The 14,704-nt window shown below is 41.6% G+C and overlaps 1 long non-coding RNA gene across 3 annotated transcripts in view; it reads right to left on the bottom strand.

Moving 5' to 3' along the window:
* The window catches only part of LOC127667629 (uncharacterized), a 135,860-nt gene that overhangs the window by 105,335 nt on the left and 15,821 nt on the right, over nucleotides 1-14,704 (bottom strand). For all 3 annotated transcript variants that reach the window (XR_007973904.1, XR_007973905.1, XR_007973907.1), the window contains exons 2-5: nucleotides 9,633-9,853; nucleotides 7,535-7,633; nucleotides 6,270-6,392; nucleotides 4,345-4,472 (exon numbers count right to left, since the gene is read on the bottom strand). This is a non-coding gene — a long non-coding RNA (uncharacterized LOC127667629). The remainder of the gene's footprint in view (nucleotides 1-4,344; nucleotides 4,473-6,269; nucleotides 6,393-7,534; nucleotides 7,634-9,632; nucleotides 9,854-14,704) is intronic.

Genomic DNA, 14,704 nt, shown 5'->3' on the forward strand with positions numbered 1-14,704 from the left:
CTCTTACTTCAGGACCATAACAAACGGACATTGGAGAACTAGGAGACTCAAAAGGCTCCCAAAGACAAAAAAAAAAAAAAAAAAAAAAAAAAAAAAAAAAAAAAAAAAAAAAGACCTGCTCTAAACATGCTAAAAAGAAAAAACAGGTTCACATGACCTCACCCTGAGACCCACAGAGCCTAGTCAGCCCCCAAAACAGAGAGAAGAGCAGAAGGCTGTTAACATTCATGAGTACGCATAGGTGTGTCAACAGCTAAATGCTCAGACAGGACAGGGTTCCCAACATTAGACAGAGAAGGGCTAAAAGATTTAAAATTGTGCCATGGATATATATGATCAATTGGTTGAATTTTTTGAGACCTGGAACTGACTGTCTGTGAGGCTGGCCTTGAATTGTGAGCAATCTTCCTACCTCAGCCTCCTGAGCACTGGGATTACATAGTAATGTTAGATATTAATAATAAACCCAAGATTGCATTTTTAAATGTGTGATTTAAAACTCCAAAGAGCTGCCAGGCAAAAGTTACATAAATAAAAAGTTTCAATGCATGGAAATCACTTCGTACATACAAAGCAAGGTAAAAAAAAAAAAAAAAAACAAGTGATGCAAAGAAAACTGGGCACACAGGTGCGATACTGCAACCCCAGGAACGTGAGGCTCATGTCAGAGGGCTGCGGAAAGTTCAAGGCCAGCCTGGGCTACGTCCTGACTCCAGTAGGGTGCTGGAGGGGAAGAAAGGCGATCGTGAAGCACCACAAGGATATTTTTATGCTTCTAACTCTGTGCCTCTTCTTATTCCTTTATGTGTTCTCGGAACGTTTGCAGTCTCCAGCACCATTTTATTGGCTCCTCCTGTGAGTGACAGGCCAGAGTGTCCCAAGAATCCTTAATGTATTTTGTGTCAGGGGCCTGTGGGTCAGTAAGGTTATTAATAAACAGTGCCTCTTGTTCTAATTTTGGTCCCTCCTCTCCGCCATGCCTCTCCTGCTGCCCTGCTTTCTCCTTCAGCCCTCCTCCCTGACCCCTTTCCCCTCCTCCCTGACACAAAGCGTTCAGCCTGCATTTTAGCTCAACCTCTGGCGCTTTTCCCATAATGCTTTTTTGACATTGCTAGTCCTGTTCCGTTTGCACGGGAAATTTGATTTTTAAGAAAATGCTTAGTGTCCTACATCAATTTGATACAGCCAGCACAGTCCTGTGATATTACACACAGGCAAGGGAGAAGGAAGTGCTACCCCAAATCGGGGCAAAATGTGACCAGAAAAGCAGGACAGTGCCTTGTCTTTCTCTATAGTCAAGAGTTTCTTTTAGACTAAAGATACCAATCACAAACTCAGCCAGAACTTGAGAGGCAACATGAAATGAATAGATGTGAGGTGAGAGATAAAATACAGATTTCTACTTTAATATTTTTATACTTGGTTTATAATATAGAAATACTAAACTTAGCATCACATGTGTAGCCTGTAAACTTGGTGTTAGGATCACATGCATAGTCTTAGTTTTGGATATAGTACATCCACTTTATCTTCCATTTAGAGATTGATTGATCTCCTGAATTGATGTTAATAGTAAACATTTTTCTTTTTTTTTTAAAAAAAAAGCACATTTTATTTATTCATTTTGTGAGTGTTGTGTGTATGGGGCATTCACACCATACACTCGTGGGGAGGTAAGTGGACAGTTCTCAGGAGTCAGTTCTTTCCTCCCACCAGGGGGATCCTGGGGATAGAGCTCGCATCACGTGGTCATTAGGTTTGGAGGTTTTACCTGCTAAACCACCATGCAGGTCCAAATTGTCCCATTTCTTCTGACTTTATTATACAAATAGAAATTGTTACATTGCAATCACAAATATCTCTCTCTCTCTCTCTCTCTCTCTCTCTCTCTCTCTCTCTCACACACACACACACACACACACACACACACATTGAAAGTGCTCTCTGCAAACATTTTAGCTGTTACTTTCTTCTTTAAAAGAAATACATGAATACATGGCTGCATCTATGAAAAGAGGTTTCAGTTACATACACCAGTTTCCCCTGACCATGATAACGCAAGGCTTGGATATAAGAAACTATGCAAGAAGCCCATGATTCTATGTTGAATTATTCATATCTTTTAAATTAACCTATTGTCCTTCTTTTGAGTCAAGAACACATTTTTTTTAATGTGTTTAGAGTACCTTTTGGACATTTTCATCCAGAGTAATGAATTTTTTTAACCATGTGATTAATCTGATTCCAAGCTAAGGTATTCATATTGTTGACTCTCTTTTGATTTGCTTTGGTTTGCTTTTAATGAGCAAAACATAAGTTGAAAAAGGAGTGATGTAGTTTTTGACTACTAAACTAATTATAATGAAGCATTCTAGTTTTGTAAGATTGAAAGAATTGTTCCTGGTTTTGATCTCATCAAAATGAAGAGAGGAAGAAAGTTGCATATGAACTTTAATAATTGTCCTGTGTGTGTGTGTGTGTGTGTGTGTGTGTGTGTGTGTGTGTGTGTGTGAAGTGCGTGTTGGTTTGATTTGATGTTGTTTCCAGAGGCTTACTATGTAGCTCTGGCTGTCCTAAAACTCACTCTATAGACCAGCCTCACTGAGATCCATCTGCCCCTGCCTCTCCAGTGCTAGGATTAAGTGCACCACCTGCCTCACTATGTGGTTTGTTTTTGATGCCTTGTGTGTTTTGAAACAAGGTCTCACTGTTACTCAAAGTGATGCTCCTGCTTCAGCCTCCCCAGTGCTCAGATTACAGGTATGTACCCACTGCGTCTAACTGCTAATTAGGATATGTTTTTAAAGTGGTGTTCTCCTTATTATCCACAGAGCTGGAGGAGTACCAATTCCAGATGTGTAGAAGGGAAGTTTTGCTGAACGTCTACTAAGTATCCCAACACATGTTCAACAGTGGCCTGCAGCCATTCACCAAAGCATGTCCCTTCCTCTGAGGGCTTCCACACAGTGCCACCATGAATAAGTTATTGTCAACTTCTGAATGCAGATGAGAAAAAAAAATGGGGCTTCCAGATGTCAAGCAACATCTCCAAGATATATAATTATCAGAGGACAAAGCAGGGATTTAAACCCAGGCTCTGCTTGTCAAAGTACCACTTTCATATGGTCAGGAATAAATGGGACTTGAATGTTTACAGCCTAGAGGGTTGCAATGGCAAGGGCTTAGGGCTACATCCTGATATTATTGCAACCAAAGCTTGAGGTCAGGAATGTCTGATCATTTTGACAATACGATCTGAGGCCCTAAAACACTTCCCAGGAAGCACACTGGAAACCCCTAGGCTCATATCAGCATGAGAGCAGCCTATACTATATAGAGTGTTATAGAGTACTTATACTATATAACACCCAAAGCAATGTGGAGGTTGTAGGCTTTGTGCTTTTGTTTTATGGATTCAAACAAACAAAACCAAAAAAGTGATTGCTTCCAAGGTGTCTCTTTCTTTATATTTGATAGATAAATAAATGTTCTTCCCCCACCACCACCCACACATCATGAGCTAGGCTACAGTATAGTCTTGCTGCATGGTAGACATTTTCTTTTAATGTCCACTCTGTTTCAGGTGCTTCGAATACCAACCGACTGGTGGAGGAGGAGGAGAAGCAGGGTATTGAGTATCCGGCTACAGTTCTCGAAGCTCTGAGGATAACATTTCTTATGAAACCTGGCAGCCTTTTTGTTCTTCTTCAGCCTTTTTAACACACAGCCAGGTCTCTCTGTCTAGCCAGGCCTGCTGTGGTCACGACTGAACTGGGCTAAATTTATGCTGCTGAAAACTCCCATTGAAGTAACTCCTCCTCCTCCTCCTCGGCACAGTCGGTGGGAGCTGTGTGTGCATAAGCACAGAAGATCTTGGCCTGCCGAGTGTAATAGCATCTCTGCCCTTGGAGATTATGGGTATGATATGGGTGAGTGTAATGGATAGGGCCGTCTGTGTACACATTTCAAATGACTTGCTACACCCCTTTCAGACGGCTGCTGTCAAAAGTCTTAGCACGTTACCCACACAACAACTGCAGATCACATTACCTGTGGCCTCTGCTCCCACAGAAAAAGCTCCTCCCATGTTGGGCAGCAGGTGAGTGCACCAGGGGGGTACTTATTGAACACGCACAAAGGAACAAAGGCTGCTGACTTTAGTTGAGCTCCCCTGTGCTGATACAGAACGGGGGAAATACCCAACCTATCTAAATAAGCATGTACCATTCAAAGAGGATCACTTGCAAAAGATGTTTCTAAAAGACTGAAATTTCTAGCCTCATGAGAACTTGATTTAACATAGAGCAGTAAAGTGAGGCGGGAATCATATAGCCATGAACTCACTTAGGGACTCCCAGTGTTGGGGCTTCAGCGTTGGTGTCTGTGGAAAGGGAGGACTGTGCAGAGGCATCACATAGATGACGATGCTTAAAACAGTTTCCTTCTAAGCATGTATTCTTTAATGAGTCTTCCTATGACCAAGAAATGTACAGAAGTTTATGCAAAGTGAAGATCTATGAAACACAAGCATGTTCATTCGGCTCTTTTTGTTGTTGTTGTTGTTGTATTAAAAATACCTAAATTGTTAGTTCGTCTCTTTTGTTGTTGTTGTTTTTGTTTTCTCAGCTTGCTATGGGCAAAGGCTCAGCAGAATGTGTTCTCCTTCTCAGAGTTTAGACTAGACTTGAATGTGGGACTTTTTTGGTTTCCTCATCAGAATAGAAACACAGTAGAAACACCTTGGACTTGCTTTGGGGCTGTAGCTCAATGGGAGAGGACTTGCCTAGCATATCTGAGTCCCTGCTGGTGGTCTTAATGTTCAACACTCTTCTCCATTCTTGGCAAAAATTGCATCTTTATTGTTAGTTTTTTTTCCCTCTCCTGTGTGTGTGTGTGTGTGTGTGTGTGGTGGGGGGGAGGGGGGAGGCATTCGCACATGTGCCATAGTACATGTGTGGAAAATGTCAAACAAGCCATGGGAATCTATTTTCTCCTTTCACCATGTTGGTTTCAGGGAGCAAACTCAGCTCACCAGGCTTAACAGACAAAACCTTTACCCTACTGAGCTGTCCCTCTGGCCAAAGATTTCTTGGTTTATAACACATAATATCTGTTATGGTTAGAAACTACAGAGTTGATTATATTACCTCCTGCTTCTCCTATGGAAATATATTCATTCAAAACCTCAGCATAATGACAGCAAATACATTTCTTTTTCTTTCAGAGGACAGAGTTATAAACAAGGCATTGCTTTCTTTTTCGGAACCAGTCTCAATCTATCTTATCCTTATAATAAATAATGCATATGCTGTCTCAGGCACTAATGTAAGTGCTTTGCATGTGTTAATTCATTTAATCATAATAATAATGCCATAAAGGTAGCATGAGGTAGTTCTGCTAAGTTTCCATTTTACAGGTAAGAAACTGAGGCACAAATAAAGTAAGATGCCTACATGCATGGCACATTGGCAAGCCTGGAGCTTGAGCAGAAGTAAATCTCACGTTGGAGACGATTCTATTAACCACTACTTATGAGCTGAGCTGACAGAATAAGTATACACTTATTTTTGCCATAATAGTCTCAGAAACTCCAGAATCCCCAATATGGTCGAAATTTAGTTCAGTAATTGAGTGAAACTATGGAGGGAAAACTGAGTGCTAGTCAGTCTATAAAACAACAAAAGTTGAGAGTGATAGATTCTTAAAGCTCCCAAAAAATCCAAAGCAAACTGAAATTTAATGGGGATAAACATGAAACATTCTTAAAAGCATTAAATCCCCTGTACATACCCAGGATGATTGACATCTGACTCCAGGATACAGGGCTTCTTCCGCATGAGGGGCTCTGTTTAAAGCCAGTAACAGGACACTGTCTGTGACAGTCACAGAAGTTCTGAGTATTTTATTTGTTACAGGAGACCTTTTAAGATACTGTGGCATAGCAGACCAACTCACAGAAGCAACAGCCCTTGTCGTGTGGGGGAATCCAGAAAACGGATCCAGTAAAACAAAAACAGTGGGTTAGGAAATATGTCCGTTTTCTGTAAGTATTGAAAATTTTCTCTAATAGTATAAAAATGATGCCTCTGAGGATGGAATCCAACCCAGTATGATTTCTGCTCCCATTTGCAACCAAAGCCATCAATAAACAACCTTTCTAAGAATGGTGCCTGTGGGGGGAGGAAGCCTTCCCCTCTATCTAGTGGGCTTGGTCCAGGCCTTCACTCACGTATGTTACCTGCTTAGAATCGTCAATTTACAAAATCTACCTTCATTTCCTTGAACAGCTGTTCATCTCCAGAACTCTGGCTTCAGCAGGAACCAGAAACAATATCCCTCCACAAGCCTCCTCCCACTGGAAGGTGTCCACGTGCTCTTGATTGTTACAGAACCTTAAATGCAAACAAAAACATTAATTAAAGATTATCTGATTTGCAGGTAAAAGAAGGTCAGCATGCCAATAAGCATGCAGAACTGTAGGTCATATCTTTGGTATCACAAGGAATTCCTGCTCACACTTTGATGCCATCCACACATCACCACACAACAACTCAGTCCTAACCTTATTCTAGGAAATTGGTCTGGTCCCCAGTGGCCACCGTATCATTTAGCTGCGAGCTTACTATCATTTCTAAGCTAATTTGGAAGCTAATTGTGAATGTCAGGGGCTCTGACCTTGTAAAAAAAAAAGAAGAAGAAGAAGAAGAAAAGAAAAAGTAAATTGTTGAGATAAGCCAGGATCAGAAAAATCCAACATGGAAGAAATTAGGAGTTTGTGAGCAGTTGTACGTCGGACTAGAGTGATACATTCTTAGTTACCTTCGGTGTCGCTGATGATGGGATCAAAATGCTTCAGAGTCCACATCACAGCTTCACTCTAAGTTCCTTCGCTCAGGTTCTATTTTTATGGTTTTTAATTGTGTGTACGCATGTGTGTCTGTGTGAGGATACGTGCACTTGCGTGCAAGTGCCTGCGGAGGTTAGCAGCATCAGAAGCTACTCCTAGAGCCGCAGTGGCAGGCAGTTGTGAGCTCATAGGTGCTGGAACTAAACTTGGATCCAAAAGTTGAAGGTGCAGAGCAAGAAGCTCTCTTATTTGCCACACACTCTCTCCAGTTTCTCATCTAAGTCCATCTTTAAAGGATTTTAGAAGGCTGGGGAGATGGTTCAGCAGATAAAATTGTTAGCCATGCAAGCTTGGCTATCTAATTTCAGTCCCTGAGTAAAAATCTATGTGCATAGGACTGTAACCCAAACACTCTTGCTGGGAGATGGAAAACAGAGACAGGAGAATCACCCAGAAGCCATGTAGCCAGCAGTGCGTAATGTAGTAACAGAAACAAGAGAGATGCGGATTCAATGAGGTGGAAAGCGAAAGCCTGTCCCAAAAGTTCCCTCTCCTCTAACCCTCATTCCCTCTCCCTCTCCCTCCCCTTTCCTACCCTCACCCCCTCCCCCTGCCCCTCTGTCTGAAACACACACACACACACACACACACACAGTTTGAGACTCACCCTCTGTAAGCATGGCTAACCTGGAACTTTCTGTGTGGACTAGACAGGCTTTGAAATCACAGAGATCTGCCTGCCTCTGCCTTCCAAATGCTGGGGATTGAAGGTACACACCACCATGCCTGGAACAAAAAATAAATGTTTAAATATCAGCAGAAAAGCTACTGATTTTTAAAATTACCGGGGTGAAGGGGAAAGGAGCTTTAGAAAAAAGAATCCAGCCTCTTCCTGGACTATTTCCATTTTCTCAGTCTACCAGTGGTATTTAGTATGGTCTGGTTTTAAAATATCCTGGGCACAGGTGACGCTTCCTGTCTCCTCAGCCCTGCCCCGGTTGGCAGGCCTGCTCTTCTAGGATGGATATTCTTCTGGGTTCTTTACCTCTGTGCATATCTCAACAAGCAAGGTCAAGGCACTAGCCTCAGGATTACATTAAGAAAAGGTAAGTACCTTCAAACAATTTTAAAATTACCAAAGATATGAAAAATGAGTACAGTTTGTCCTCTAAAGGGGGAGGAACCTGCGTCTCAGTCTCATACAGTTTAACCACTGCTGACTTCAGAGTTTAGATCAACTGTTCTATTTTGGTTCTATTTTGGCCAAGATATATGTATTTGCCAAGCACTGTGGTGTACACCCTTAGTCTGGGCACTTGGGAGGCGGAAGCAGGCCTAGCTCTGTGAGTTCAAGTCTTCTCGGTCTGCAGAGCAAGTTCTAGGAGAGCCAGTGCCACGCGAGATGAGACCTTGTCTCCAAAAAAAAAAAAAAAAAAAAAAAAAAAAGTAATGAAAATTAAAATCTTCGTATTTGCCACCTGCTTTTTTTTTTTTTAAGGCCTAGTGTTCTTTTATTTGACACACACACAAAAATACATTCCTCGGAAAAAAACGAATTACAAATAGCAACTGCAGCCGGGCAGTGGTGGCGCACGCCTTTAATCCCAGCACTTGGGAGGCAGAGGCAGGCAGATTTCTGAGTTCAAGGCCAGCCTGGTCTACAGAGTGAGTTCCAGGACAGCCAAGGCTACACAGAGAAACCCTGTCTCGATAAACCAAAACAAAAAAACAAAACAAAACAAAACAAAAAAACAAAGAACAAAAACAAAAACAAACAAATAACAACTGCAAAGACACAGTCTGCCATCTCTCAATTGTTTAAGGCTGGATTCTAGTCTTAGCAACAGTAAACCAATGGCCAGAGTAAAAGCCAGAAGCATGGACACTGCCACCACCATTGGGGACAGCTAGTAGCTGTGCACAAATTTAGCTTGTCACCTATCTAGTTTATTTAAAAATCAGAAACAAAAGCGATAATCCAGAACCAGAGAAAGAAACACTACACTGGCACTCAGGGCAATAACTAACTGAGATTTTTTCATTTATTCCAGAAGCCAAGGAAAGATGCCCTGGCCTGCCAGCCGGTGCAATGAGCCCCATGGTTTGCCACCTATTTTTAAAAACACTTACATTGGCACAGTTTGCATGGTGACCTGTAACGTATTCAAAAGCAAAGTTAAATGGAATTGTAGTAATTAAGCAGAAGATGTCAGGGAAATGTTACTTCCTAATTTGTTCCCCAAAAAATCATTTTGAGGAGCATCCACCTGAATAACTGCATCCTGACACAACAGTTACAGCGGGACCTTACCCGTATCTTCACTTCAGGGGGACCCCTGTGTCAACTCTTTTACCTGGAACACAATGTTCTCTGTCCTACTTGCTTGGACACTTGCTTGCAAGTGACAACCGGGCTTTCTATCTGCTTGTCTCTGGCTCGGACACACAGGTCAAGAGGGAAGTCAACGTTAGGCTGAAATTCCTTGCCATTTACAATCTCCTGCTTATGGAGCAGAGCCAAGGGGCCCTGGGCTACAGAGTGTAAACAGATCGCTGTGGCCTCCTAATCTGGGTAATTGCTCCCAAATGCAGTTGCCCCTTTCCAGATAGGGGCTTTTCATGCTTTTGAAGGAATCTGGAATTTGGCCTCAAGTGGCAGAGGAACAGTTTGGGGTGTTAATTCAACCTTTTCGCCAGCACTACGACCCCTGGTGAAGCGAAGACTCAGGTGGCTGTTGGAGCCTCCTTGCTCCTTGCTCCACTTTCTTTCCTTAAGGTCGCCTACCTTTCTCTCGTTGTTCCCCCAGTCCCGGCAGACAAGAAGTGTGTATCCAAATAGTTTTTGCCTAAGCTGTGCAGACTGAAGAACACCGACAGTGGCAAGACAACAGCAAGGTTCACAGCAAGCCGGAACTCCAGCCCAGCATGTTAGACCAGTGTGCGCCATCTTGACTTGGACTTTAGCTGGTTGTTCTGTGGCGTCATTTTCAGGTTTCAGCGGCATCACTGTGTGAGGAAGACAGTGTGGGAAAAGACTGGGAAGGACTTTTTAAAATGATTTGGGCTGTCAGGTGGAGGGCTGACTCCATAAGCTCTGAGCCCTAGTTCCATATCTGCAGAGGTAATTACATACACCTTGCAAATTCAGTGCAACCTATCACTATAAGAGAGAAAGCATTTTGTAAAGCACATTTGATAGGCCAGCTAAAGCTGCAACCTACACAGCACAAGGGATGAAACTTCTTTATACTAGGAAATCCATTAGCTTAAACTTCAGTAGGAAAAGGGGGCGGGGATGGGTGGGTAGGAGGAAGGACAGCTTTCTTTGTGACAAAAAAAGCAGTGATAAAATCTCAGACTCAGAGTGCTTTTAATTTGTTTGTTTGCTTGTTTGTTTGCTTGTTTGTTTGCTTGATTGCTTGTTCTTTTCTTTTTTCCCCTCTTAGTCTCTCCTTCCTGCTTCTTCAAAACTTCCCTGGTCACATTTTCTTCTGAATCTCACCAGAGTGTGTAGCCAAACTCTGTTGAATATTGTTTAGACAGTCTGCCGATTCTCTCCTTCTGATCTTTCCTTCCAAGTCAATCTCTTGCTGTGACCTTTTTAAACCTTTTTCTTTAAATGCCATTACACTTTCCAGTCTTCTTTGTCTGTCTGTCTGTCTGTCTGTCTGTCTGTCTGTCTCTCTCTCTCTTCCTACCTCCCTCTCTTTCACCCCCTTCCTCCCCCCAACTGCTCTCTCTCAAATCATGTATCTAACTAATCCAGCTTGCTAGGTGGAAGATCAAGGTTCATTGGAGGATTGGGAAGCCAAGTCCTTCTGACCTGAGGGATAAGAAGATGAGATGATGAGATGGGACACTTTCTTTTTGCTAAGGTCCCCGACGACCCCCAAATTCTCCTCAATTCTTCCTACTGCCTTTGGTTGTCCAGAAATGGGAAGTTAATTCCCTCATACATAGTCCATTGCAGTCTGTTTTGCAAACACCACAACTACATTTTATTTTGATGAGCAGTCTAGCATTGGACATAAGCACTGAGAGACAAAACAGGACATTGCTGAAGTAGGTCATTTTTATAAGTGTGATCTTGAACGACTTGTATAGCATCCCTGTGCTCTATCGCCTTCACCTGAGGAGTGCAAACAGGAATGCCTGCCTCGCACTGTGGTGAGAAACTGAGTTACCTTACTCCACAGCTTAGTGGAGAGCCTTTGCTTATTTAGTACCCTGGAGATGGTAGCCGATAATTTGTCATCCATGTTCCCCTTACTAAAAAAATGTTCTGCGGACTGGAGACTCTGCTCTGTGGCAGAGCAATCACCAAGGCATGTGCAAAGTCCTGGGTTCAGACACAAAATGACATGATATTTAGCAACCCAAAGACTATGACTTTCTCTCTGGGTGCTCCTCTTTGGCTGTTCCCACATCTGTCACTGACAGTCTCTTCATATATACCATTCTTCTAGCCACCATCTCCCAATGAGTGTCAAGGAAGACAAAATAAGGCATATTCACAAAACACCAGTCCAGTTCTGGCTAGCCTAACCTATCCTGTAGACATCAATAGCTAAAGCAACCTCAAAGTTTCATCGTGAACCCAGACAACAACTGCAGCTTACCCCCACATTACTGAGTGCACCTGTGGATTGGAAAAGCTCACTTGAATTTTAATGGCCCTCTCTTCCACTTTCAAATGCCTGAACAGTAACAATGTGTGGTTCCGCATGGATCTTCAGCCTGAAGCCTACTGTGAGTTTTTCATTGGAAGGGACTCACATTTCACATAGCCAGTCCTTATGTTTAGAGCGTGGCTGCTATCTTTACCTCTGTTGACTAAAAAAATATACTCTCTTAAAAGAAGTATGAGAGATGCTTTATGTACACAAACTACAGTGTACAGAATGCTCCAATCCCCTCGGCTCAATAGTAAGTATAACACCAGTTCTACTGTTCAGAAAACACAGCATAGAGCATATGTTTCAATGACTCACTACGGCTGGAGAACATCTCCTTTTATTTACAATCACATTTATTTGCCCAGGCATTTCCAAATGGACTAGAGGATAATTTGTAATTTGTCCAATGAGCTCACCCTTTGAGGTTCCATAGTATATCACTGCTCATCCCAGGTTCTGTTTAACTGTGCCTTTAAAATCAAATGTGTATGAGTTAGAATCAAATGTGTATGAGTTACTCCATCTTTGTTTTTCACGTCTCATCCCCCCTAGATTTTACGCTGGCAAATTTCCTCCAATCATACACTAGACGATTGGGAATATATAAGGGTAAATCCTTTACATCCGAATGATAGGTTCACAGTTCCTAGTTGGTGAGCTTCTGCACAGAGACTGCGCACTGACCATGACATAACGGGAGCTTCTTGTGTAGCGATGAGCAACAACTCCTCTTCTGTCTATAAACAGAAGCGAAGCCTACTTCCAATGTTTTCTGTATCGTAAGATAAACTAATCTTAAACGACATGTACAAAGCTTTAGAACATCAAAGAGCCCTGAAAAGATTATTTCCCTAAAACTACAATTTTGATTCTTTTTTTTAAAAGATGTATTTATTTATTTTATGTAAATACACTGTAGATGTCTTCAGACACACCAGAAGAGGGTGTCAGATCTTGTTTCAGACAGTTGTGAGCCACCATGTGGTTGCTGGGATTTGAACTCAGGACCTTCGGAAGAGCAGTGCTCTTGACAGCTGAGCCATCTCTCCAGCCCTACATGTTTGATTCCTGAAGTTGAATGGAAGCTTTGCTGCTAAATTACAGTGAAGATCTATTTCTCTCCTTCACCAAAGTTATTCTGGGATAATTCTTTTCTTAAGAAATGTGCATTGTATAAAGATGCTAGCCCCTGAAATACCACTGATACCTTTTCAGAAACTGACTGTATTTTATACTATTTAAAAATTAAAAACTCAAAACACAAAAATCACGGGCTCCTCCTTCTTCTTCTGATCTATACTCCCAAACTACTCTTCATAAAAATAAATTTTACAGTGTCTTTGAGGATCCCAAAGAACTCTAGTCAAGACTTTTTTTGGCTCTAAAAGAAAGCAGTTTTGATATTCAAAAATTTGGCCTCTCTTAGTCAATCCCCAGAAGGGAAAATAAAATCAGCTAATCTTAGTAAGATGGTAAATTGAAGGGATTTAGTCTTCTAGCATGATCCTCGGTCATATTTTAAAATACGATCAAAACAGTAAAGACTGGGAAAAGACATTGAAAGCTCAAAAATAACTCATAAGAGTTGACTATCTCTTTAAGGGGCTCTTCTGTGTCCAAATTGGAAACCAACTAGAATCTTGGTGAAAAAATAGCTGCAGCCTTTCTTCTGGAATTTTCTTCTTACTGGCAATCAAAAAATGTGCATGTAGCATTCTGGGCTACCAGATCCTTTAACACAGGATTGAATGTCAATTTTTTTGTTTGTTTGTTTGCTAGTCAAGTACTCCAGGTGTGATTCTGGAGAACAAACCAGCTGAGAGGGGACATAGCTAAGAAGAACAGGGAAAAGACTCACATAACTCACAAGCCCACATGCACCACTCCACAGGCACACGGTGCTATGCACAAAACCAACTGGGTTCTCTTCTAGGTCCTTGATAACGCAGGCATATTGTGAGCTCTGGAAAGAATTTTAATCTACATGGTTTGAAAATAGAGGCCTTTTAAATATGCTGCATACAATGTGTGATGGTCATCGCTAAGACGCTGCTCCATTATCCTTTTCCATTTGGAATGAATGAGGCTAATTAATTTCAGGCCATACTTGATGAGGTCAGCACCATACGAGGGGTGCGTGCTAGACATTGCTAATCTCTTTCAGCTGAGAGTGATGAATTAAAGATGAAGCATGCCTTTGCAGGCCTAATTTAGAATGTATATCAAAAAACCTACAGCAAATAATACTATCCCCACTACAAAGGAAAACTTGTTCTCTCAGGCTCCCGGACTTGTGTTGATTTTAAAGACATTTTTGGTCCTCTCTGGACTTCCAGCTGTGGATGGGTGAAGCATCTCAAGGAAATCAAGCCATGGAGACAAAAGGTGGGATTAAAAGGAAGAAAGAAAGAAAATAAAAACAAAATACAACAATCAGGTTTTGATCCCTTGCGTATTAAAATTCCACGTACTTATTAGGCACCAGTCCTCCCCTCCCCCACCGTTTTCTTTTCTTTAGAACTACCAAATTAGGAATACCTGTATCGAATCCCAGCCACCCAGCTCTGTTGAGTAATGCGCTAAATGAGACTGCCTTTTTTAAAAAAGCAGATATCTTAATGAGGCTTATTAGGTTTTTCCATGTCTCAATTTTGAAAGCCAATAGAGATTGACCAGGTAGATAATGTGATACCTTTTATTAAGCCAAGAAAGAAATTGTAATACAGACGCCTCCAGGCCAACATGTTCTTATGAAAGTTAATGCTAAGCCAACTTCCGAGTTGTGAAAAGGGAGATACTCCCTTCTAAAAGCTCAAGAGGAGAAAGAATTAGTCATGATCTCTCAAAGGTGACTATTACAAGTCCCTAAGGGGAGTAAGGAAGGAATTTTAACCCAAAGATTGGCAAGCAAAAAAAAAAAAAAAAAAAAAAAAAAAAAAAAAAAAAAAAGGTGTCTGGATATGTCATGAATGAGAATCACTGACAGATTACTGGAAAGCTTTGGGGTTTCTAATCGGCAGCCAGGCCGCTCCTGACTTTAGATCCCAGTAGCTCTCCTTAGAACAAGACGCTTCAAATTACTTCTAATCTACAGGCTGAATCAATCTTTCATCCCTTTAATTGCTTCTGAAAATATTTATATTTCTTAATAATGCACATTTTGTCTTGTAACTTCTGATTA

Source organism: Apodemus sylvaticus, chromosome 1 (genome assembly GCF_947179515.1).
Source record: "Apodemus sylvaticus chromosome 1, mApoSyl1.1, whole genome shotgun sequence".
NCBI lineage: Eukaryota > Metazoa > Chordata > Mammalia > Rodentia > Muridae > Apodemus > Apodemus sylvaticus.